The following is a 22,875-nucleotide window of genomic DNA, read 5'->3' as shown; positions in this document are numbered from 1 at the left end:
TTGGGAAAACATCATCCACAGGAAATTTGGCTATGAGGGAGCCTTTGGCTGGAACTGACTCTTGGCTGATTCTGGCGTATTCAGTGGCTCTCTCTGTCCCACAAACAGGACAAGGAAGCCAAGAACCACTCAGCCACCTTAGAAAAGAGCGAGGAACCAAATGTACCCACCAACTCAAGAGGCTTTAGGCTGAAACAATCAATTAAAGCAGTGCCCACTGCTGCATCTTCTTTACAGGGATGTGTTGGATAAGGACACACACAAATCGGTTCTAGTCCCAACTCTGCCACTTAAATTAACTGTGTGACCATGGACAGGTGACTTCAGTTCTAGTACGGTCAGTTTTCTCCTCTGTGCAATGGGAATAATAATAGTATTCCTCTCAAATGCTTATCATACGAATAAAATTAGATAATACCTTCAGAACAGTGTCTGGCACCTAATCAGTGCCTGACAGGTGATGATGATGATGAACTGTGGCATGCAAAACGCTGTCACATTCACGGTGGCATCTGACCACACTTCCTTGCTCTCTTAGTAGAGAACCTGCATCAGAACCATGTTCTTCTGACTGTCAGTCTCTACGCTTGTTGATTCTGGGTCGTTCCAAAGGAGTTTGACTTGTTCTCTGTGACTCCCAGGACAAGGAGGTGGAAGCTACAGGAAGACGGATTTGGACTCAAAATAGGGATATTTATTTTTAATAGTCAGAGGTATAAAAAAAATGACTACCTTCAAAAAAAGGAGTGTGTTTCCTGTCCCTGGCGGCACACATGCAGAGGCTGGCCAACCACCTGGAGAGGATGTTGTAAAGGGAATGGAGAAGTTAGACTTGGTGGCTTTCCAATTCTGAGAGTCTGAGTGTCTCATATGAACAGGAAGTGTCTATTTCTGCCAGCCCTCCACCCCCATACTCCTCATTATTTTTCCAGGAAATCCCATAAGGCTTAAGAGTTTTATTTGCACTCCAGCCTATTTGACTTAAGAACTGGATTTCTTTGGGATTCAAGAGGCTGGATTCTAGCACTATTTCTTCCTCCTGTTCTCTAAGTGATCTCGGGAAAGAAAATTCTGTCGTTTGTGTCTGCCCAGCACCAACTCCCATTCTTTGATAACAGTTCCTCCATTTCCCTTTGGGGACCACTCCTCTCCTACTTTCAGTCCATGGGGCTCTAGTGAGATTGTCTCATCCCCGTGGTCAAGCACAGGACCCATGACTAACCACAAGGTGTTCCAGCTCCCTGGCTACAGTAAGGAGTTCAGGAATGGGCATCTCATTCAAGTTCGACCAATCAGACTTCATCCAAAGACTTTTGCTAGAACTGTTGAGAAAGAGATGCTCTTTCCCTGGAGGCTGCTAAGCTGGTAACATGCAAGCCTGGATGTTCTGGGGTCTGCCACATGGGCTGAGCTTGCCCCAAAATAAGGTGAATACAGAAGGAAGCAAAGCTAAGAGGTGGTAAGAACAAATCCCGATGACATCATTCTAATGCCTGCATCTAACAGTACCTGAAGTTTGACCTACAGCTAGAGTTTTTCAGTTATGCTAATCAATAAATTCAGGTCGTGTTTGGTTTTTAAATTTTTGGTTATTGCATTTATTCATTTATTTGTTTCTCAGATACATTTGGCTTGGATTCCTACCCCCTGTAACCAAGAGTTCCAACCAACACATATCACAATGCACTGAAGTGAGGATGGAAAACTTCCCATAGAAGGTAAGTCTTGAGCTGCAGTCTTCTCTGTATCAAGGAGTACTTACTAAAATCCTTGGTAAAGACTGTTAATTATTTAACGTGTCACTCTGTGCAGAGAATCGTTAGGGTCTCAACCAGAGCCATCCATGCCTTAACTAGAGTGAAATTTGAGACCACTTCAGTCACTGTCATTGTTATCTCCTATACTCCATATGCGTAACTCTAGTTTTTACTACCATTTCCAGGAATTACTCCTCCTCCCTTTTTTTAGAGAATGAAATTATCTTTCCTCCACCAAACACTGAAAGCACCTACTATCCTGTGCCTATCCTGTGTGACTTTAAAATCTGTAATTGTTTGAGTTGGTAGGGAAAATAACGTGAATAAGTGTGTGGACTCTGGATCAGACACCCCAGGTATGAATCAAGGTTCTTACTAGTTATCAGGAGGGTTCCTTTAACTGCTCTAAGCCTTAGTTTTCCTCTCTGTGAAATGGGGTAATAATTATAATACTTACTTCTTTGTATTTGTGGTAAACAGAATAATGGTCCCCTAAAGATGTCCACATCCCAATGCCTGGAACCTGTGAATACCTCACATGGCAAAAGGGATTAAACTATCCTGTGCCTTACTTTTGTCACCTGCCAAATGGAGTGAATAGTTTTGTGCTTATGAACATCTGAGGTTATGCATGTGGCACCCTTAGCACTGTGTCTGGCACATGATAGGTGCTCAGGACACCACTCCTAAAACTGTTATTCAAGGTAAGGATGGCAGGAGCCTAGAGAGACAGATTCAATGCCCTTGAATGAACGGAGGGGGTCCTGTCCAAGGAGGAAATGCTCACCTCTGGCTCAGAGGAGTTAGATTTCCAAGAAGAGCTGTGGGGCTTGGGTGGGGGTGACACTTTCTGCTGGCTTTTAGAGCATGGGTGAGAAGACACCTAGCCAGGTTCAGCCATGTCGGGGAGCAAGCCTGGGCCAGATGGGGCTGGGGTATGGGGCTTCATTGTGGATCGGGGTGAAATGAGCAGACAAAAAAACGGACCGCCCTCCCTAACTACTTTCTCACATCCTTAACATCCAGCATGTCAACTCACACACTCAAAATGAATTATTGGCCGGGCCCCACTTTGAGAGAATGTACTTGGGGAGCACCCACACACCTCTGCTGCCAGGTGCGACCTCCCCCTTGGCCCCTGCTGAGCTGGTTTGTGGCAGGCGGCGTCTGACAACAGAAGGACAGCAGGATTTATCACTGTCCAAACTTGTCCATTTGTCTTTGGCGCGGAGGGACTGACAGGGGAGTTTCCAGGGACGGCACTGAAGCGTACACGAGTTCTTGACAGAGACACATGGCGGCGATTACACGCGGTGTTAGGCATAGTTACTGGAGCCGCGGCAGCTCCAAGTCCTCTCCTGAGCACAGTCTCAGGCTGACTCTACAGTCCCCTTTGCTTCCAACTCCGTTTACAAATTACGTGTGGGGATGGAGAAGGAGGGGAGGCGGGGTGCACAGAAGGCCAGAGGAGGGCTCCTCTTCCCAGAGGCTGAGATGGGGGTTGCCTCTGTTGGCACAATGAATAGGGCAGCCTGGAACGATCTTCATCACCAGCTTCCTGTCCTAGGACACGAAAGCATTTGTTCCCTTCTCAAACATGAGACTCGAACCAAGCTCTCCCTGGAAAGGGAGCGTGGTGCCGCAGCATGAAGGACTGACAGAACATTTCCTGAGATGAAAAGAAGATGGAATGTCAGAGATTTTCATGGCCATGAATTCCAACTCCTGAGCTGAGGTTTGAGACCTCGCCTATCTCTGTCAGGTATTTATCTGACGTTTGCTTCCACACCTTCCTTGATAGGGGGCTCACTACTTCTAAGGGCAGCTTATTCCATTCGTGGGCACCTTTGACTCAGAAAAGTGCTGTCAGGGCCGGCCCCGTGGCCGAGTGGTTAAGTTCGTGATCTCCACTTTGGCAGCCCAGGGTTTCACCGGTTCGGATCCTGGGTGCAGACATGGCACCACTCTTCAGGCCACGCTGAGGCAGCGTCCCATATAGCACAACCAGAAGGACCTACAACTTGAATATACAACTACGTACTGGGGGCCTTTGGAGAGAAGAATAAAGAAAAAAAACAGATTGGCAACAGATGTTAGCTCAGGGCCAATCTTTAAAAAAAAAGAAAAGAAAGAAAGGTGCTTTCAGAGTGAACTGGAATCTGTCTCCCAGCGGCTCCGCTCGCTCCAGCTTTTCAGTCAGCTTTCCCAACCACGGTGTTTCTCCACGAGTTGCCTCTTGTATGAGAATCATCTGCTGAGCTCATTAAAATGCAGATACCTGGGCCCAATTCTGACCTGGTGAACCAGAATCTCTGAGGCAGGGGCCTAGGAATATGCGCTAAGGATGCCTGATCTGTAAGATGAGAGTTGTGGACCCCTGAAATGAATTGGAAGGGTGCCCATAAGCAAAGAACATCCAACGGGAAAGCTAGGAACCCGTAGGACAAACTTCTTCAATGTGTCAGACTCTGCCAGGGTGGGGCTGATTGGGGAGGAGGCCACATCGGATGCGGATGAACTAACTGGGAAATCACAAATAACAGCTAACACCTACTAAGCATTAAAAGCTTTGGCATAACCCCTCTGTGTATAGGCACTACAATCATCTCCATTTATCAAACAAGGAAACTGAGGCTCAGCGAGGTGACTTGCCCAAGGAAGTACATATGGGAAGTGGCAGTGCTGAGGTTTGGCTGACTCCACACCCCTGATCACCATCTGACACCTTGATGGGAACCCCAGATTTCTTCCTTTATCTCAATGAACAAAGTTGCTGTCATTTCACTGTGGAGCCAGTTTTCGCCTTCACCTTCTAGGAGAAGAGAGATTCCTCCAGGCATTTTTGAGGAGTACGGGCCAGTGCCCCAGGAAGGCAGGGCTCCCTGGGGCTTCCAGGTGATGACTCTGGCCCTGGGGAACAGCATCGACTCTCAGGGAGCAGTCTTGCTTCCCTAGGTGGCCCACCCCACCTGGTCACTCCTGTAGTCAGGCTCACCCCAAACATTTGCAGGGCCTGAGCAAGAGTATAAATGGAGGCCCACAAATCACCTGTCTGAATAGTTAGAAGCTATAAATTGAGGTAACAAACTATCTTGATAAGTATTCTTTCATCCTGGCCTGAAAAGTTAAGTTCAAATTTAGAATTTGAAGGAGCTCCTCCCTGGAACGTGGCAACGTGTGGAAAGCTGGTCCCCAGCCCTGGACCCCGGAACCGCCCCCTTCCCTTTCCACTCTGGATTCTGTCCCACACCCTGAAGGCCTCATGCACACATGTGTGGACACCACAGCCTGTACATCCCAGTTCTGTCCGCATGCCCTGCAAACAGCTGCACCTTGGCCCCCCCAGGGCTGGGCAGGGTCATTTCGGAGAGTCCTGTCTTGCCCTACCTGCTCTGGTCATGGCCCCTGTCAGCCTGTCTCTGCCCTCTGAATCTATTTGCTGCAGCCACTAATCGCCGGGGCTGAGAGGGAGAGGGCTCAGGACGCTGCAGCTCCTCAGGCCACCTGTATTAGCATGCCACTCAGTCGCCTGGGGGCCGCAGTCCCTGCTCTCAGCCTGGCACTAGGCCTAGCAGATGGGGCCGGGAGGCAGCCCCTCCTACAGCGAATGAAGCACAGGGCAAGGAGATGAAGTCTTGAGCTATCGCACAAGGCTGCAAATGAGAGAGAGAGAGAATCTTAGACTTTAGGCAGGGGAGGAGGTCACCTAGATCATGAGATCATATCTGCTTCGCATCTCACCTGAAATTTGCCTATTAAATCTTATTATCTTTTGGTTTTAAAAATATTATGATGCATCTCACTTAGGGATGATATCAGCCACAATTTTCCAGGTCAGTGATGATCAAAATGCCGTCTGGACCAGTGGCATTAGCTTCACCTGTTGTTAGACATGCAAACTCTCGGGTCCCCATTTGACCTACTGAATCAGAAACTCTGGAGGGAGGCTCAGCACTCTGTGTTTAACCAGCCTTCCTGATGGTTCTGATGTTCACTGAAGCTGAGAACCACTAATGGAGGTGATGCTGTCATTGGTTGCTTCAGAGCAAAGGAGCAATTCCGTGAGAGCCATGTTCATCAATATGGATTCATACAACAAATATTTCTTGAGAGGCAAACACTGTGTTAGGCACTGGGGACTCCACACAGAGTCTCTGCCCTCCAGTTGCTCACCATCAAGCTCAGGAGAAGGCAGGTAAACAAATGACTACAATAGGATGTGACAAATGCTAACACGGGACTAGTGGAGGACACTATGCAGTGGAGGAGAGTCAGATAAGATTCCCAGAGGCAGCTCTGCCTCCACAGAAACTTGGAGAAGCAAGAATTGTCAAATGCGGAGTGGAGCACAGTAAAGTTTCTAGTGACAAAGACTCTCTCCTTGGCCAAACTTTAGTCAGGCTCCTCTGAGCCCGCTTCTCAACTAGGCCTTGACCTTGGCCCTCATCCTGTCTTTGGTCCACCCCATCCAGTCTTAGCAAAGAATCCTGCCAAGTAATCTTCTTACCCTTGAAATCTGATCATCCTTGAGATCTGGTCAGATTCCTCACCCCTCATCCTTGATGTCTTAGCTGTTGACCCACCTTTAGCAAGAATCCTGTTAGGCCAGTTTAGCAAGAATCCCCCTACCCTCGATGCCCCCTCTTAGGAATCTCCTATCCACTGACCCCCTCACTCTGCTCATTGGCTATAAATCTCTAGCTGTCTTTGTTGTATTGAGAGTTGAGCCTTATCTCTCTCCCTTATTGCAACACTCTTATTGCAGTGGCCCTAAATAAAGTCTTCCTAACCAGTTTAAGAAGTATCAGAATAAGTTTTTCTCTAACACTGAATGGGGGAACGGTTGTGCAGAGGCCCAGGGAGAGGAAAGAACACGGTCTGGCCCATTCAGGCCCTTAGTATGGCTCCCACATTAGAGCAGAGTGTGAGTGAGGATCAACCAAGGAGGTGAGCCTGGAGAGGTAAACAGGGCCTGGGAGGCTCACCCCGAGCTTGGGGTTTGTCCTCAAGGCGGTGGAATGCCTGGGGAAGTTTTAAGCAGAAGAGTGATATGATTAGGCTTTTATTCTAGAAAAATCTCGCTGGCAGGCTGCCTCATGGTGAATGGATTGGGGAGCCCAAGCCTGGAGCCCTGGGAGACCAGTGAGGAGACTGCTGTCCCCAGAGGAAAAGACATGGTAGACAGAACTGGAGGAGGGCAGGTGGCTAGAGGGAAGTAGACGTCTTCGAGATCAATTTAGAGAGCATCTGCATGGTTAGTCCCTGGTCAGTCAGCTGCAGCGAGGTCTGAGAATCACTGAGGTAGGAGATGAAGAGACCGGGCTTGGTGGCAGGTTGATAGGGAGGGCAAGAGTGAGGGAAAGGAGAGAATGTGTGTGTGTGTTGGGGGGAGTCTGTGTGAGTCATCGGAGCTGCCAGTCCCTGCATGCTCAGAAGGTGAGTCACGGGACTGGACCGGGCGGTCAGGGTCTGAAAGCTTCACCCTCGTCTTTCTAGGTGGGAAGGAGGTGCCGGCTTTTGAGGAGGCTAAACCTCACATAATGAACCATTTGTTTAAAGGGGTTGGACTAAAACTCATTCATTCACTCCTTCAGTCATTCAAGAAATGTTTACTGAGCACCTACTATGTGCTAGGTGTGGGGAAACAGTGATGAGCAAACTCGGAGATGGTCCCAATCTAGTGGGCGCGGCCGAGTTTATACAAGCAATGACTGTATCTAATAAATGGAAAATTACAACTGTGCTAAGTGTCACGAAGGGGAAATACTTAGAGAACACATAATTCGGGATGTGATCCAGTCTGGAAGTCTTCCCTAGGACTGCGTCACCTGATCCAAGGTGCAAAGGATGAGTAAGAATTAGCTAGACGGAAGGGGAGGAGGGGGCTACAGGCAGGGCAGCACGCACAAAGACCCTGGGCCGGTGGCCTTTATCCTCCTGTGTTGGGTTCTCCACAGGAATGCGGGCCCAGATTCTCCAGGCTGTGGGAGAAGCCACCCCAAGTAGCAGCCCCTGACACCCCTTTCCAAAAGCCCACTTTGGAACTGGTACTAGCAGAATACCCCACGTTTCCCACGAGGGGGAGTTCCCTGGGTCTCCCGCAGGCTGGCAGGATGGGCCCAGATGTGTGAACCGAGACAACCCTGCCGAGAGGTCATCCTGCAGCAAGGTCATCTGTTGTCTCCACCGTCTCCGCCTGCCGCTGGGGGAAGTGCTTCCTGACAGCTGCTCTGAAGCGATTCTCCTTCAATTTCTGTTTTATAGCTCCTTGTTCCCTCCTCAGCGGGAGGCTGTGTCTCCAAAGAAGTCAGGCTGACATTGCAGGCTGCAATTACCATGCCCTTCCCCGGCTCAGATTTCCTGGTCATCTCCCACCTTCTGTGCTGTCAAGTGTCTCTGCATTTTTCCTATTGCACAGATATTTATCAAGCACCCACTGGGTGCCCCGGTGGATGAGGATGGATAAGAAGAAAATTTAAGACAGCCTTTCCATTGCCTAACTCGCAGGTGACTCCTCACAACCAATCCACAAATATTTGTAGAGTAGAAACAAGGAATTGAGTTTAAGAGTATTATTTAAAGGCCTGAAGGCACCCACAACAGAAATGAATATTGCAACGTATCTATCTAAAATTTGTAGGCAGAAGGAGAGTTAAGTGAGCTAATCCTCATCAGTCATACTAAGAAGGCAATAGATAGCTTAGAGTTCATAAATCAAGGAGCACAGGGAATAAAGCTTTGACAGGAACCACCAGAGTACGATGATGAAGAGCATTTAGGTGTCTGGGGTCAGACCTCCTGAGTTGAAATCCCATTTCTGTTGCTTACCAGCTGTGTGACGTTGGACAGAGCTTAACTTCTCTATACCTTAGTTTTCCCATCTGTCAAATGGGCATGATAATGGTACCCACCTCATGGGGTTGTGGTGCGCACTCGTGGAAACAATGTACATATGAGGCTTAGCTCAGGGTCTGGCACACGGCAAGCACTCAATAAATGTGAGCCGAAGTTGAAAGCAGAACAGTTAAAAAAATGTTGGTCCCTGGGGAACAGGAGATGGGGAGGCAGATGCTTTTTATTTTCAGTTCTCTGAATTATTTTGTTTTGTAAGCATACGCATACATCACATTGCTAAAAGTAAAATTTTTAAATAGATATACACGCTGGCTGATTACTACAGTAAACTGGATGTTGACTGCACCTTCCTGGCTCGAGTGTCTTCACTCCTGCCAAGTCAAACACCACCCCCTCCCCACCCATTTTCACCTCAGGCTCCCCTGACCCCTCTTTGTTCCCTTGCTTTCTGTATGTTTTGATCGTCACCCACTCTTAACTGTTCTAGGTAGGGCTTAGGGTCTGTCTTAGTTTGTCAGGGCTGACGTTACAAAGTACCACAGACTGGCTAGTTTAAACATAGAAAGTTAGAGCCAGGCCCGATGGCCTAGTGGTTAAGGTTCGGCACTCACCACTTTGGCAGCCCAGGTTCACTTCTGAGTGGCTGAAGCACACATCCCGTCTGTCAGTAGCCATGCTGTGGCAGCGGCTCCCATAGAAGAACTGGAACAACTTACAACTATGATATGCAACACATAGTGGGGCTTTGGGGAGGGAAGAAAAATGAAAAGAGGAAAACTGGCAACAGATTTAGCTCAGGGCAAATCTTTCCATGCAACAACAGCAACAAAACATAGAAAGTTGTTTTCTCACAGTTCTGGAGGCTGGAAGTCCAAGTCAAGGTGCTGGCGGGTTTGGATCCTTCTGAGGCTTCTCTCCTTGGCTTGTAGATAGCCGCCTTCTCACTGTGTCCTCACATGGTTTTTCCTGTGTGCAAGCATCCTTGGTGTTTCTCTGTGTCCAAGTTTCCTCTTCTTATAAGGACACCAGTCAGATTGGGTAAGGGCCCACCCTAATGGCCTGTTTTTAACTTAATCGCCCCTTTAAAGGCTCGGTCTCCAAATACAGTCACATTCTGAAGTACTAGGGGTTAGAGCTTCAACATAGGAACGAGGGGGAGAGGAATTCAGCCTATAACAGTGTCCCTGAGTCATCCTGCCCCCTGGGGCCCAGCCTGTGGCATTATGGTATTTGAGGCCTAGGACCAAATATCAGGCACATGTCTGGGGTAGACAATGTCACCTGGGCTTGCAGGCTGTGGCATCTGCCACAGGGTGAGTGGTCCCAGGGGTTCCTAGAATGTCCACATCCCTTTCTAAGGCCTCCTAGCTTACTCAGACGAGTTACTGCTCACTGCATGAGGGTCCCGGGATTCAGGGCATCAGGACTCCCCCTGGACTCTGCCGTTACCAGGTTGTGTGGCCATGGACAAGTCACTTCCCTTTTCTGAGCCTTGACTTCCTCCTTGATAAAATGAAGAAGTTGTTTGTCCTAAAAGACTTGAATTCTAATCCCTGCTCCTTCTTCCTCAGTCTTCACAGTCTAGGAGCCTTGAGCTCTTATCTTCTGGTCTCAGAAACTACACAGAGATGTGTGTCCAACACAACTATTCAGGGCCTCCTCCACCCCTGATGTGACAGATGCTGTTTCAATCCACCACTGCTTCAGGATCTGGTGGTCTTGCCTACCCAGCATCTGTCCATCCTTCCTCTGGACATAGGACCCTGATTTTCCTTTAGGGTAGGGATGAGTAGAACCTAGACCTAGCCAATGCGAATGACTCCTGGGATTTTTAGTGAAGCTGTTGGAAAACAGAAGTCAGCTTTCCCCTGGCATTGCTAGCTGTCAGGATAGCGTAAACCTGGAGCTACTGGTAGGTGCCTTGTCACCTGGAGAGGGTAGGCTGCATAAGGGCAAAGAATATATAAAGAAGAATCAGAGTTGAGAGAGTTTCTGGGGCTTGATGACATCTTTTGAACACCTGGATCTTGGTGTTCCTGAAGGCGTATCTAGCAGGGACTTTTCAATTAAATAAGTCAGTAAATTCCTTTCAGTCTTTTTCCCTTCCTCTGTTTACTTATTTATTGCCCAAATCTTTTTTGAGATGGTTTTCTCTTACTTTTTGAGAAAGAATCCTATCCTTGAATATTGTTTATCTTTGAGAAATTATTTCTCATGTCTCTTCTTTTTCTTAGCAAACTCCTACACATCCTTTAGGATCCACCCAAACATCACCTCCCCTGTGACCTTTCCCATGTGCCCCTCAGCAGAATTAGAAGTTCCTGCCTCTGGGCTCTCGTGGCAGCCTGTACGTTCCTCCAATAAAACACTTACTGCATTATATCAAGCTTTGGCATACTTATCTGTTCAGATGCCCATGTTTAAATGCTTGTTTGTCTTTGAACCCCCAGTGTCTGGATCAGGGGCTGGCACACAGTGTGTTCAATAAATGACAGAATGAAAGAATATATATAACCTGAATCCTTCTGCTGTGGCATCAGCCCTCTTTTTGGTTACTCAGAAGAAATCGAAACCAACTTGTCCCTCTGCTCTATGCGGAGTAGTTAGTTTCATCAGCTGCAAGGTAGTGTGATGTATTTACTGAGCTAAGTAAATTCTGAAAAACAATTCCAATTTTAATGCTGAACTCTCAGTGATTTTATGCACTTACCCTATCTTGTGATTCATCCCTCTTACCCTTATGCTGGAGGCCACAGCGTGCAGTGGACTGGGAGGGAGGAGCCCTCAGCTCTAATCTCCAGTTTCTTCTATGAATCTGTGGAGTCTCCTTATCTTCATAATGAAGGGCTGGACCAGATGAGGAGTTGAAACTTCCAAGGCCCACAAGGGCTATCGTGACAACTTGGCCTCAGTGGCCACTCAGCCCAGCTTGTTACCGCCATGCAGGAAAACAGGCTCAGGGTTGCCAGATGTTTCAATTTAAGAGAAGCTGGGAGTGTAGGTTTTTATATAAAATGTGTGCTTTTAAAAAATATTATGTGGGCCTAGGCTGTAAAGAATCAGGTACTCTCATCCATTGCTGGTGGAAATGCAAAGGATTTAACCCCATTAGTGGGGAATTTGGCAAAATCTTTCAAAACCAAAGAGTGTCTACACTTTGATCCAGCAAATCCTACTTCTAGGAATTGCCCCTGAAGTTTCACTTCCACACTACAGAACAAGACATACACAAGGTTATTCATTACGGCATTATTTTAATAGCCCAAAATTGAAAACAACTCCAAACATCCACCCATAGAGAACTGTTTGAACCCTGGTTTATTCACACCATGGAGTACTTTGCAACTGGGAAAAAGAATGGGATAATTTCTATGTCTCTCTCTGGAGTGATCTCCAGGATCATTCACATGAAAAAAGCAAAGTGTAGCCCGGTGTATAGAAAAGTGCTCTTCGGACTTGAATCAGCCAACTGAGGACAGAGGCATTTGCAAGGCCCACTGCATTGGCTCTCTCCTCGCTCTCTCTGCAGCTGGGGTTATGGGGCAGTAGAGCCCCCAAAGTGTGCGTGTGTGTGTGTGTGTTTGAGGCTGTGCATTCCCGCCTCCCACAGTAAGTGGCAGGGACTTGTTTACTGCAGAGCTCCTACAGGGACAAGCACTGCCCAGAGGGCCATTGGCAAACCCAAAGTCCCGTTCGAATAGCCTAGGAGAGTCATGCTAGTGTAACTTTGCAGAAAGAGTGCTGACTTGGATTCCAATAGTGTTATGTTCTAATACCAGATCTGCCCCTAACAGCCCCGAGGACCTTTCTCCTTCCTCCCACCTAATACAGTTGCTATTTGTGTGTTCATTTCTATAACCCCTTTTCCACCACTAGACCGTGAGCCCTGTGAGACTGTGATCCATCTGTTTGCCACCACTGAATCTCTAGCACTTGTTATAGTGCCTGGCACATAGTAGGTTCTCAATAAATGTCTGTTGAATGAATGATTAAAATGAATAAATAGATGATGTCATAAAGGACTTAGTATAGTGCCTACGCCTGATTCGTGTTCAATTACAGGTAGTAGTAGTTTACTTAATGCTAGGGCGGTAGTGATTACAAGTTGTATGACCTTAGGCAAATTAATGAAATCCCTGTGCCCTGGTTCCCTCATCTGTATTAGGGATGCAACAATATCTATTTCCAGGTGTTGTTGTGAATATTAATGAGATAACATATGCAAATCATTCAGTGTATGTCTTGGCACATAAAAGATAGTAAGTGGTGGTTATTCCTAAAGAGAAACAGTATAAAATAAATAAACAGAAGAAACAGGAAAATCCCTTGATTGATGTTGCAATGTGAAGAAAAATGCATGAAAATTCTCTCTCCGCGCCTTCCACTGTCCCCTTAGGGTAGCCATCCATTCTTCAACAAGTGAGCAGATACTATGTGCTGGGCACCATGCCAACTGCCAAGAGTAGCATCAAAAAATGACCCATTAATGAAGGAGTTTCTTTGGGGGTGGTGAAAATGTTCTAAAATTGATTGTGTTGGTGGTTGCACACAACTCTGTGAATATACTAAAAACCATTGAGTTGTACACTTTAAGTGGGTGAATGAATTGTATGACATGAATTATATCTCAATAAAGCTGTTATAAAAAAATGAGAAGGGGCCAGCCTGGTGGCACAGTGGTTAAGTTCGCATGCTCTGCTTAGGGGGCCCAGGTTCACAGGTTTGGATCCCAGGTGCAGACCTACACCACTCATCAAGCCATGCTGTGGTGGTGACCCACATACAAAATAGAGGAAGATTGGCACAGATGTTAGCTCAGGGCCAGTCTTCCTTGCCAAAAAAAAAAAAGAGAGAGAGAGAGAAATGAACAATAGATCTGAGTCTACCACTTCCTACTTGTGTGACTTTGGGCACACAAAGTGACTTCCTCTCTCTGCTTCAGTTTTCTCTTCAGGAAAATAGGAAAACTAGTAGAACCTACCTCACAGAGTTTTCATGAGGACTAACAGAGATAATGTTTTTAAGGTGCTAGCTTAGAGTTTGGTATGTAATAAGGGCTCCATAAATGCCAGCTAACATCATCACCATCATCTTTATTAATATATAAGTGCTAAAATAGAAATTACACAAGCACTATGAGAAAAGGAGAAAGGGGCTCTTAGCTCCACTGGATGGAGGAGGAAGGAGTCAGGGAAGACATGAAGGAGGAGGAGATGACATGGAAGCTGAGTAAGAATTCCTCTGACAGAAGGATGTGCAGGGTAGCCCTGGAAGGGGAACGGCATGGGGGTGAGAGACAACTTGGTTAAGGCAAGGAACTAACTAGCAGTTTTGCACAAAGTACAAGGCCAGAAACAAACTTTATTGTGAAAACAACAGGGAGACCACCAGCAAGAAGCAACATGGCAAGTCTGCATACCAGAATAGTCCCTACAATGGGGAGGGTGAATGTGAAGGGATGCAGGACCAAAGTGGCGGAGGAGTTAGGAGCCTATTGCGGTAATTCAGGTGAGAGATGATAAAGGCTTTCGCTTGGATTTGAGATTACGGTATCAAGGCCAGGGCTCCTTTGGTCCTAAGGGACAGAGACTCACTCCCAACTCCGGGGAAAAGGTAGATAGCAGGAAGCCTCAGAGAAGCCCCAGGGCGGGGATCCAGGCAGGCATCCCAGAAACCAGGATTGGAACTGGGAAACCTCATCTCTAAGCTTTCTCTCTCAGCATCTCTGCTCCTTGCACCTCTGCTCCGTTGTCTTCTGTTGACCGTTGCACTTCCTGGGTTACTCACGGTTTCTGCTTTCCCGTAACTTCTCCTCGTGTGAGGGCCCAAGAACAATCTCCACCCTAACGCCGCCTGAACTTCCACCTTCCGGGATCACCACCAGCTGCCTTCTTCCCTCTGTGCCACTTGATTCCAATTTCCGAGACAGAGTCTGAGTGGCTCTGCTCATCCTTTTGATCCAGGTCAGGCAAATGCTAGGCCAAGGGCCAGGCCATGGATGAGGGTTGAGGCTGGTCCACAGCTAGGGAATTTGGCCATGTGAGGTAGCCGGGTTCTGATCGGGGATTCTCCTTGCAGACCTGAAATATGTGTCATATAGTAGGCCAGAGGGGAAAGGATAAATTTAAAATTTATGACGCAATAAAATCAGCTTTATTAGGTAATTGTCTGAATGTGGGAGGTGAGTGGAGTGGAGGTAAGCATGACGGCAGGGGCCGGCTCGGGTAACTGGATGATCTCTCAGCTGCGCTTTCCTCCATGTTGGTGCTGTTTCTTTGTTCTCAGGAAGCTTCACTTAATTCAGTCAGGGTCTCAGCAGAAAACGGATGGCTGTCCCACACTGGGAAACGTGAGGAGGGTTTAACAAGAGGACGGGGGAACATGGTATAAGGTAGCACAAGGGACAGTGCAGCTCCCTGGGGCTAGAAACAGCGGTGTGCTGTGCAGCCCTAAGCCTGGAGGGGAAGGGGAGGGGCAGTTTTTAAAATCTAGAAAGGGAGACCTGCCTGACCCGAGTTGTGGTCTTATTTTTATTTTTTTTCCTTCTCCCCAAAGCCCCCCAATACATAGTTGTATATTTCAGTTGTGGGTCTTTCTGTTTGTGGCATGTGGGATGCCGCCTCAGCATGGCCGGACAAGCGGCGCCACATCCACGCCCAGGATCCGAACCTGCGAACCCCTGGGCCACCAAAGCGGAGTGGGAACTTAACCACTCGGCCACGGGGCCACCCCCGAGCTTTGGTCTTTAGTGGGGACACAGTCAGCCTGTGGCAACATCCCAGTAAGGAAGCTGGGGGGAAAAACAAACCCTGACCTGGCTCTTCTTCCTCCCTCTGAAACCCTGCCCTGGCTCTCCAAGTGCCAACCCCAACAGGAAGACAGAGAGCAAGGAAGCCCATTGATGTATTCTACGTAGTCAGTCCTCTCACTAATCAGAGCTGGAAGGGGCCACTACTTGCCGATAACCTCTACGTAAAAAACCACAGAATTGAAATGCAATTGTTCTAATTTGGCTTGGGTAGGTCAAGTCTCCATCTCTGCACCAATCACTGTAGCAGAAGGTGATAGCGCGCTCTGATTGGCTAAGAAAGAAGCTGAGGGCAGAGTCTGCTCTGATTCAACGTCTCAGCTAAGACCCGGAAAGCAAATCTCCTAGGAAAATCACTGTGTTGTTAACTGACCAGATAAAAAGAACAGATGTCCCCTACTGCCCATAACGGGGCTCGTCGAGGACTTTTGAGTGGGGGTTTGCTGTTTCTGCTGGACGCATTGGAGGGAAGAGACCAGAGTGCACTGGTGAATGGGTCAGCCCAGCCATAAGGGATGGAGCTGCCTCTCTCCAGGCCTCAGTTTCCCAGCAGGGACGAATCTTAACCTTCTGAGGCTGTAGCGCTCACCAGCAAGTTGTTAACGAACAAGTCCAGCCTTCTCATCAAGAGCGCAGACCCCGCGTCGCCAGTAAAGACCACCCAGCCTTGTTTTCTGAAATCTTTCCTTACAGTTAGACCTAGACGAGACCTCTCTGGACCCACTGAAGTTTGCTGGAAGGTGCCACCTAGTGGAACATCAGATGACCTGCCGCTTAGACAAAAAGAAACCTCAGGAGGGTTTTAGCGGAAAGCCGTCCAGCAGTGGTTCGCTCAAACTTGGCTGCAGCCACCCGGGGATGGTGGAGTCCCTACCCTCCGAGGTTCTGACTTAATTGGTCTTGGGGTGCGGGGTGCGCATCCATTTTTTTGTTTGTTTTAAAGATTGGCACCTGAATTAACATCTGTTGCCAATCTTCTTTCTTTCTTTCTTTTTCCTTCTTCTTCTCCCCAAAGCCCCCCAGTACACAGTTGTATATTCTAGTTGTGAGTGCCCCTGGCTGTGCTATGTGGGATGCTGCCTCAGCATGGCTTGATGAGCATTTCCATGTCCCCGCCCAGGATCTGAACCGGAGAAATCCCGGGCCACCGAAGGAGAGCTCGGGAACTGAACCACTCGGCCACCCGCCAGCCTGCATCCAGTTTTAAAAGGTACCTGGGGCATTCTATGTGCAGCTAAGGGTGAGACCACTGGGTATAGACTATCCAACGCTTGATTTTTACAGAGGTGCCCACAGACAGGAGCCACTTCTTAAGAGTCTGACTCCTAGGAAGCCCCCCTTTCCTCTGCACCCCACCACTTCTCTATTTGTGTTTTTGTACAACTTTTTTCCTTTGCGCAAAAATGCAAAGTAATTAAACAGGAAGCACGCTCTTTTCCCAAGCCCTGATATTTATCTTAGTGGCAGTCCTGGGAGGAAGATGGCTCCCTATGCACCTGATATTTGCATCTGACCGTTCTGACTAATACTCTGTTTGATGCGCCCACCCAATGATGCAGAGTATTTACGCTTGGAGATTTATGGCCTTCTCCGTCTGCTCTTTCAAAACATACTGTACTTGGGGCACCTTCCACAGCCACTGTCTTGATTCAATAGCATTCCTTTATAGGTGGCAGGATTGGTTTAATTGGCATCTCATTGTGGAAATGACAAAGTAGACTCTAAGAGAGAGAGAGGCAATCTTCTGTTTAGAGGTCATTTCACAGAGGCATCCTGCAAATCTTTTCTTTTTGTTCAGACTAGGAGCTGAAATGCCACTAAATGCGCACACTGGCCTAAACCACCTGAGTGGTGTTCCGTGTCTGGCTCCCTTTCTCCCATCCTACCCTGCAAGATTGGGTCTGGTTCCAGAATTTTAGAATTAAAAAAGACCTCAAAGAGCATCTGGTTCAACTGCTTTATTTAATGCAACCATAATCTATGTTTACCTAGACATCTCTAATTCCTGCTACCACATGCACTCATGGACTCATACGTCATAAACCTGATGAAAATTTGAGCAACCTGCCTGAAGCCACAGAGGAAATTAAGGGCAAAGTCTGGACTGATCCAGGCTGATTAGAGCCAGTTGGGGAAATTTCAGCTCCAGGACTTTTGTTCTCTTCCTCTATATTAGAAGTCTGAGCCTTGTTAAATGGCCAACCTGGTAGAGATAGCAATTTGGGTCGTTGACGCCAGTGTTAATGAGTTTCCTGAGTGCAGGTTTTAAAGAGGTGAGTGCTTGATTGATTGATTGATTCATTCATTCATTCATTCATTCATTTCCCAAATGTTTGTTGAGGACCTGTTTTGGGCCAGGCACTGTATTAGGCATTGAGGATATGCTGGAGAAAACAAACAAACAAACAAACAGACAAAACCCAATGGTCTCTGTCCTTATGAGGCTTATGGTCCATTGGAGGAGACAGATATCAAAGAATCACCCAGTAACTGTAAACATGGTGACTGGCAAGGAAAGGCACTGCTAAGGTGTCACATAACTGGGGAGCTTAGGCTGTTCAGGGAGGTCAGGCAGGCTTTGCTGAAAATGTATGATGATCTTGACGATCTCCAAGGAGAGGAGGAGCAAGAAGGCTTCAGGCTTGTAGCAGACACAGAAGTCCAACACCCGTAGCTTCTTGGTTTTCGCTTAGGGTCGAGCAGACCTCACCAGCCTGGAAATTATATCATTACAGAGTCATGATTATCCCCATTTCACAGATGAGGACATTGAGACTCAAAGCAGCTAAGGGACTTGGCAAGGTTAAAGACTGTTGGAGGTACACTGACATGCAGACCAACACCTCCTGACTTGCTGATAGGTTCTGCTTTGACACCCCCTCAGCTCAGGGCTAGGCCAGACCAGCCCGAGGGTATATCCCTTAACAAATGGGCCCAGCAACAAAAGACCTTTAGAAAGCCGGGGTCAGGACACCTAATAGGAAAGGTTTTCACACCCTCATCAGGAAGGCTGAAGGCCTGCACGTGTCACCTCTCTTCTAGTTGACTCTTCTCGCTGAAGTATGTCTCAGGGGACCCTGAAAGATCTGCCTATTACTGATGACAAGATGGAAAACTGAAGCGTGAGCAAGAGAATAGACAGCTCATTTGAAAAAAAGAAGAAGAAGAAAAGGAAGTAAAGATGGGAAGATGGGGGAAGAGAGGAGATGCTCACCAATCATCAGATATGTGTATTGAACCCTTTCTGCGTGCCAGGCATGTCTGTTGCCAGATGTGGGGGCATAGCAGGGAATGAGCAGACGAGGCTGACATTCTATTTGGAGGAGCTCAATAATAAACAAGTAAATAAACAAATAAATAAGATCATGGCCAAGAGGGATACACACTATGAAGAAAACAGAGCAGGATGTAAAGTACTGGAGAGAACACTTCAGGCGGGCAGTCAAGGAGGGTCTCTGTGAGCAGGTGACATTTAAGCTAAGATCTGGAGAATGAGAGGAAGCAACAACGGGGCAAGACCAAGGGAAACATCGTTCCTGGCAGAGACAAGGGCTGATTGAAAGGCCTTGGAGCTGGAACCAGCATAGTGTGTTCAAGGACCAGGAAGGAGGTGGATGTGGCTGGTTTGGAGTGAGTGACAAAGAGAGTGAGAGATGAAATTGGGGAGGCCCACGCCAGAGCTGAAGGGTCTTGCTATGCAGCAAAAATCCTCTTCTTATTGGTGTTGGACATTTATTTCACCTACAAGTACTAGTTACTTTAGGCCAGCATCTGTGGTAAGCCCTTCATATACATTGTCTCATTTAATGCCCACAATAGGCCTAGGACGGCTCAGTCTGAAGGTAACATTTCTTGTTCCATTTCAGTGGATGACCAGATCTTCTCCCAAGAAAACAGCCAGAGCTAAGGTGCTGCCCACATGTCTCAAATAGCATAGTCTCAGTGAATGGGATAAAGCCCCCAAAGGATGCCCCCATCCCATGGCTAGTGCATCCCACATTGTAGAGGAGGTGATCGAAGAGTCCTGGGATTAGAGCTGGGTTCGTGAGGCAGAGTTTCCACCAAGGGCTGACCAGGCTGCTGTGCAGCTTTGATCAAGTCACTCAGCTAAGACACAAGAGAAAGCTCACCTCCAATTTTGTGCAGAATCCTCTAGGCAGCTGGAAAAGAGTGGGGAGGAGAAAGACACTGAAGATTTCCACATACATGACCTCAGCTGCTATGCTTCACTCAGCTTCGAATTATTGAGCACCTACTGTGTTCCCAGCCTGGGAGGGACCGCGGCTTATCTTCCTGTGGTTGAGCAGGAGTATGGGTTGAAATCCACGGGCCCTGGTTCCGCTAGCTCTGCTTTGGCCCAGGGAGAGGAGGGCACCCTTTTTTGCACAGTCTTCCACCCAGAAGGAGCACCGGTTTTCTGATTCACCAAAGGGAGAAGTATGTGCTAGCAGAGGCAGAGTATACTGTGGAGGACAAAAAAATACAAAGTTCCTCCTTGCTTGGAGCTCACATTCGAAAATGATACCTGTTCTGCAGAAAAATCAAGCAAATAGAGATAATGGGGGTGCTCTTTGAAATTTCAGATCAGCTGGTCAGAGAAGGTCTTTCTAAGAGACATTTGATTTGGTTCCTGAGAGATGGGAGAGAGAGACCCAAGCAGAGGTTTACAGAAAGACATTTATAGAATGGTACAGCAAATTTGCAAAGGCCCTGAGGCCGTCATTAACTTGGTGCATTTGAGGAATACAGTTATATGCCACGTAACAACTTTTCAGTCAAAGATGGACCACATATACAATGGTGGTCCCCTAAGATTGTACCATACAGCCTAGGTGTGTAGTAGGCTATACCATCTAGGTTTGTGTAAGTACACGCTATGATGTTCACACAACGACGAAATTGCCTAACGACCCATTTCTCAGAATGTATCCCCATCACTAAGCGATACATGACTGCATATCAAGAAGACCAGTGTAACTAGAAGGGAAGGAGGGAGGGCAATATCTAGAAGGTGGGTCAGATCATGTAGGGCCTCAGAGGCTGTGGTAAGGATACTCATAGATTATTCCAACATGAAGGGAAGTCACGGGCCCCTTCCCAGGAGCAGAGTGAGCTTCATGTTTATAAGAGCATCACTCCAGCCACTCTGTTTCCAGCATTCATGATTGGTGCTGTGGAGACACATAAAAGAATTTCGCAACGTTATCTTTCCCTCTAGGAACTTCCACTCTTGTCAAAGAGACAGGATGACAATTCAATTACCTAAATAACTGTGTATCAACTGCAGTATAAAAACCATAGGGCTATTATTCATAGCAGCATTATTCATAACAGCCAAAAGGTGGAAATAATCCAAATGTCCATGGATGGATGAACAGATAAACAAAATGTGGTATACACATAAAATGGAATAGTATTCAATCTTAAAACGGGATGAAATTCTGATACATGCTACAACACAGAAGAACCTCGAAAACAGTCTGCTAAGTGAATTAAGCCAAACACAAAATGACAAATATTGTATGATTCCACTTGTATGAAGTACCCAGAAGAGCCAAATTCATAGGGACAGAAAGTAGATTGGTGGTTGCGGGGGGCTGAGAAGCGGGGGGATGAGGAGTTAATGTTTAATGGGTATGGAGTTTCAGTTTGGGACAATGAAAAAGTTCTGGAGATGGGCAGTGGTGATGGTTGACAACAATGTGAATATACTAATGCCACTGAATGGTTAAAATGGTAAACTTTATCTTATGTATATTTTACCGCAATAAAAAATATTTTTAAAAAGGCATAGGGCCAGGATCTAGAGATAGAAGAGTGGGCATTCTAGGCAGAGGTAACAGCAAGTGCAAAGGCCAGGAGGCAGGAATGTGCCTGGTGTGCTCTGAGGAACAGCAAGGCCAATGGGCTGGAGCCCAATGAAGAGAGTAAAGGGTGAGAGCTATTCCTACATGGCCTTGTAGGATCTTGTAGTTCCTTATAGGAATCCAGTGGGAGGTGGGAAGCCACTGGAGGGATGTGAACAGTGGGGTGATACTATCTGACCTTTGTTAAAACAGGATCATCCTGGCTGTGGCTTTCTTTAATCTGAGTCTCATTTGCAAAGGAGGAAGAGAAAATCACCTACCCCACAGGTAACTTTGAGCATTAAAAGAGGTAGTGCACGTGAAGGGTTTCACATGGTGACTGGCATAGAGTAAGCATTCAATAAAAGGTAAGCATTACTGGGACAGAAATACACATAAAGATAGCAGCTCCTTGAGGAGGAGTTTTGGAGGACTTCATGGAGGAGGTGGCAGTTCAACTAGACCTCGAAGGATCAACAAGATTTCCATGGCCACAGAGGGGAAGGGGAGGGGGCTTTCTGCGTGGAAGGAACTGCGTAGTCTACAGCACATGAAGGAAAACAGCCTGCAACCAGGCAGGGCAGAGAGGAGGAGAGAATGTTTGATCAGCCCCAGGAGGTTACAGCGAGAAATGTGGACCCTATAGCCGAGGTGATGGGAGTTTTGAAGGTTTTGCAGCAAATCTCAAGATCCCAGCTGTGATTTCAGAAAATTGAATCCCCACCGCTGGAAGAACTGGGAGGCAGGAGTCATGGGGACGAGGGCTGAGCTAGAGAAGCAGAGAGTCAAGAGGACGCATGCGAGGGTGGCAAAGAGGAAGGCAACGAAGGGGGCACTTCATCCCTTGGCATCAGAGAGGAAGCAATTAAGTAAAGAGCATTGAGGAGCCACAGGCATCACCATGCGAGTCGGGCTCCGCGGCCCTCCGCCGCGCCCAGGCGGCCCGACTTCTCAGAGCCCTCACCACGGTTATAGACACATGCCCTGGTCTCATGCGATTACGTGTTTAATGTTTCAGCTCCCAGACAAAGGGTCTGTTTTCATTTCACCCTGGTGCCTGGCACAGTGTCTGCACACAGTAGGCATTCGCTGATGGTTTGCTGAGTGGCTGAACGGGAGATAGAAACCCACAAGAGGTTTAGAGAAAGGGCTCCGTGAGCTGAATGCCTAGAAGTCCACGTGGGACTGGAAGGCATTCCAACTCCAGGGAGGCTTGGACTTGCGTGAGAAAAGGTCCTGCGGAGAGGCTCCGGTCACCTCCCCGCCGGTTTGCAGGGACAACAGATGGGTGGCGGGCAGGCACGGCACTCCACAGTTTACAGAGGGCGTTCACCCCTAACGCCAGGAACACCGAGAGGAAGAAAACTAGGGCCGGGCTGTACCACAGTGCACGTGGAGCACACCTGTGGCCCCATTTCATGCCGGGGAATATTGAGTCCCCGGCGTCAAAGCAGGTCCGCAGGTCCTTGCGGCCGAGCCTGGGCGGGTGAGAAGCGACAGTCTCGGGGGCTGCAGTCGGGGCGCGTCCGGCCGGGCTCTATTTGCATATCCCCGGGGAGTTGGCAAACTCTCGGCTGGAGTCCGGAGCAGAGGCTGCCAGGCGGGGCTT

Source organism: Equus quagga, chromosome 7, assembly GCF_021613505.1.
Source record: "Equus quagga isolate Etosha38 chromosome 7, UCLA_HA_Equagga_1.0, whole genome shotgun sequence".
NCBI classification, from domain to species: domain Eukaryota; kingdom Metazoa; phylum Chordata; class Mammalia; order Perissodactyla; family Equidae; genus Equus; species Equus quagga.
Note: the sequence above shows the minus strand (reverse complement) of the source record.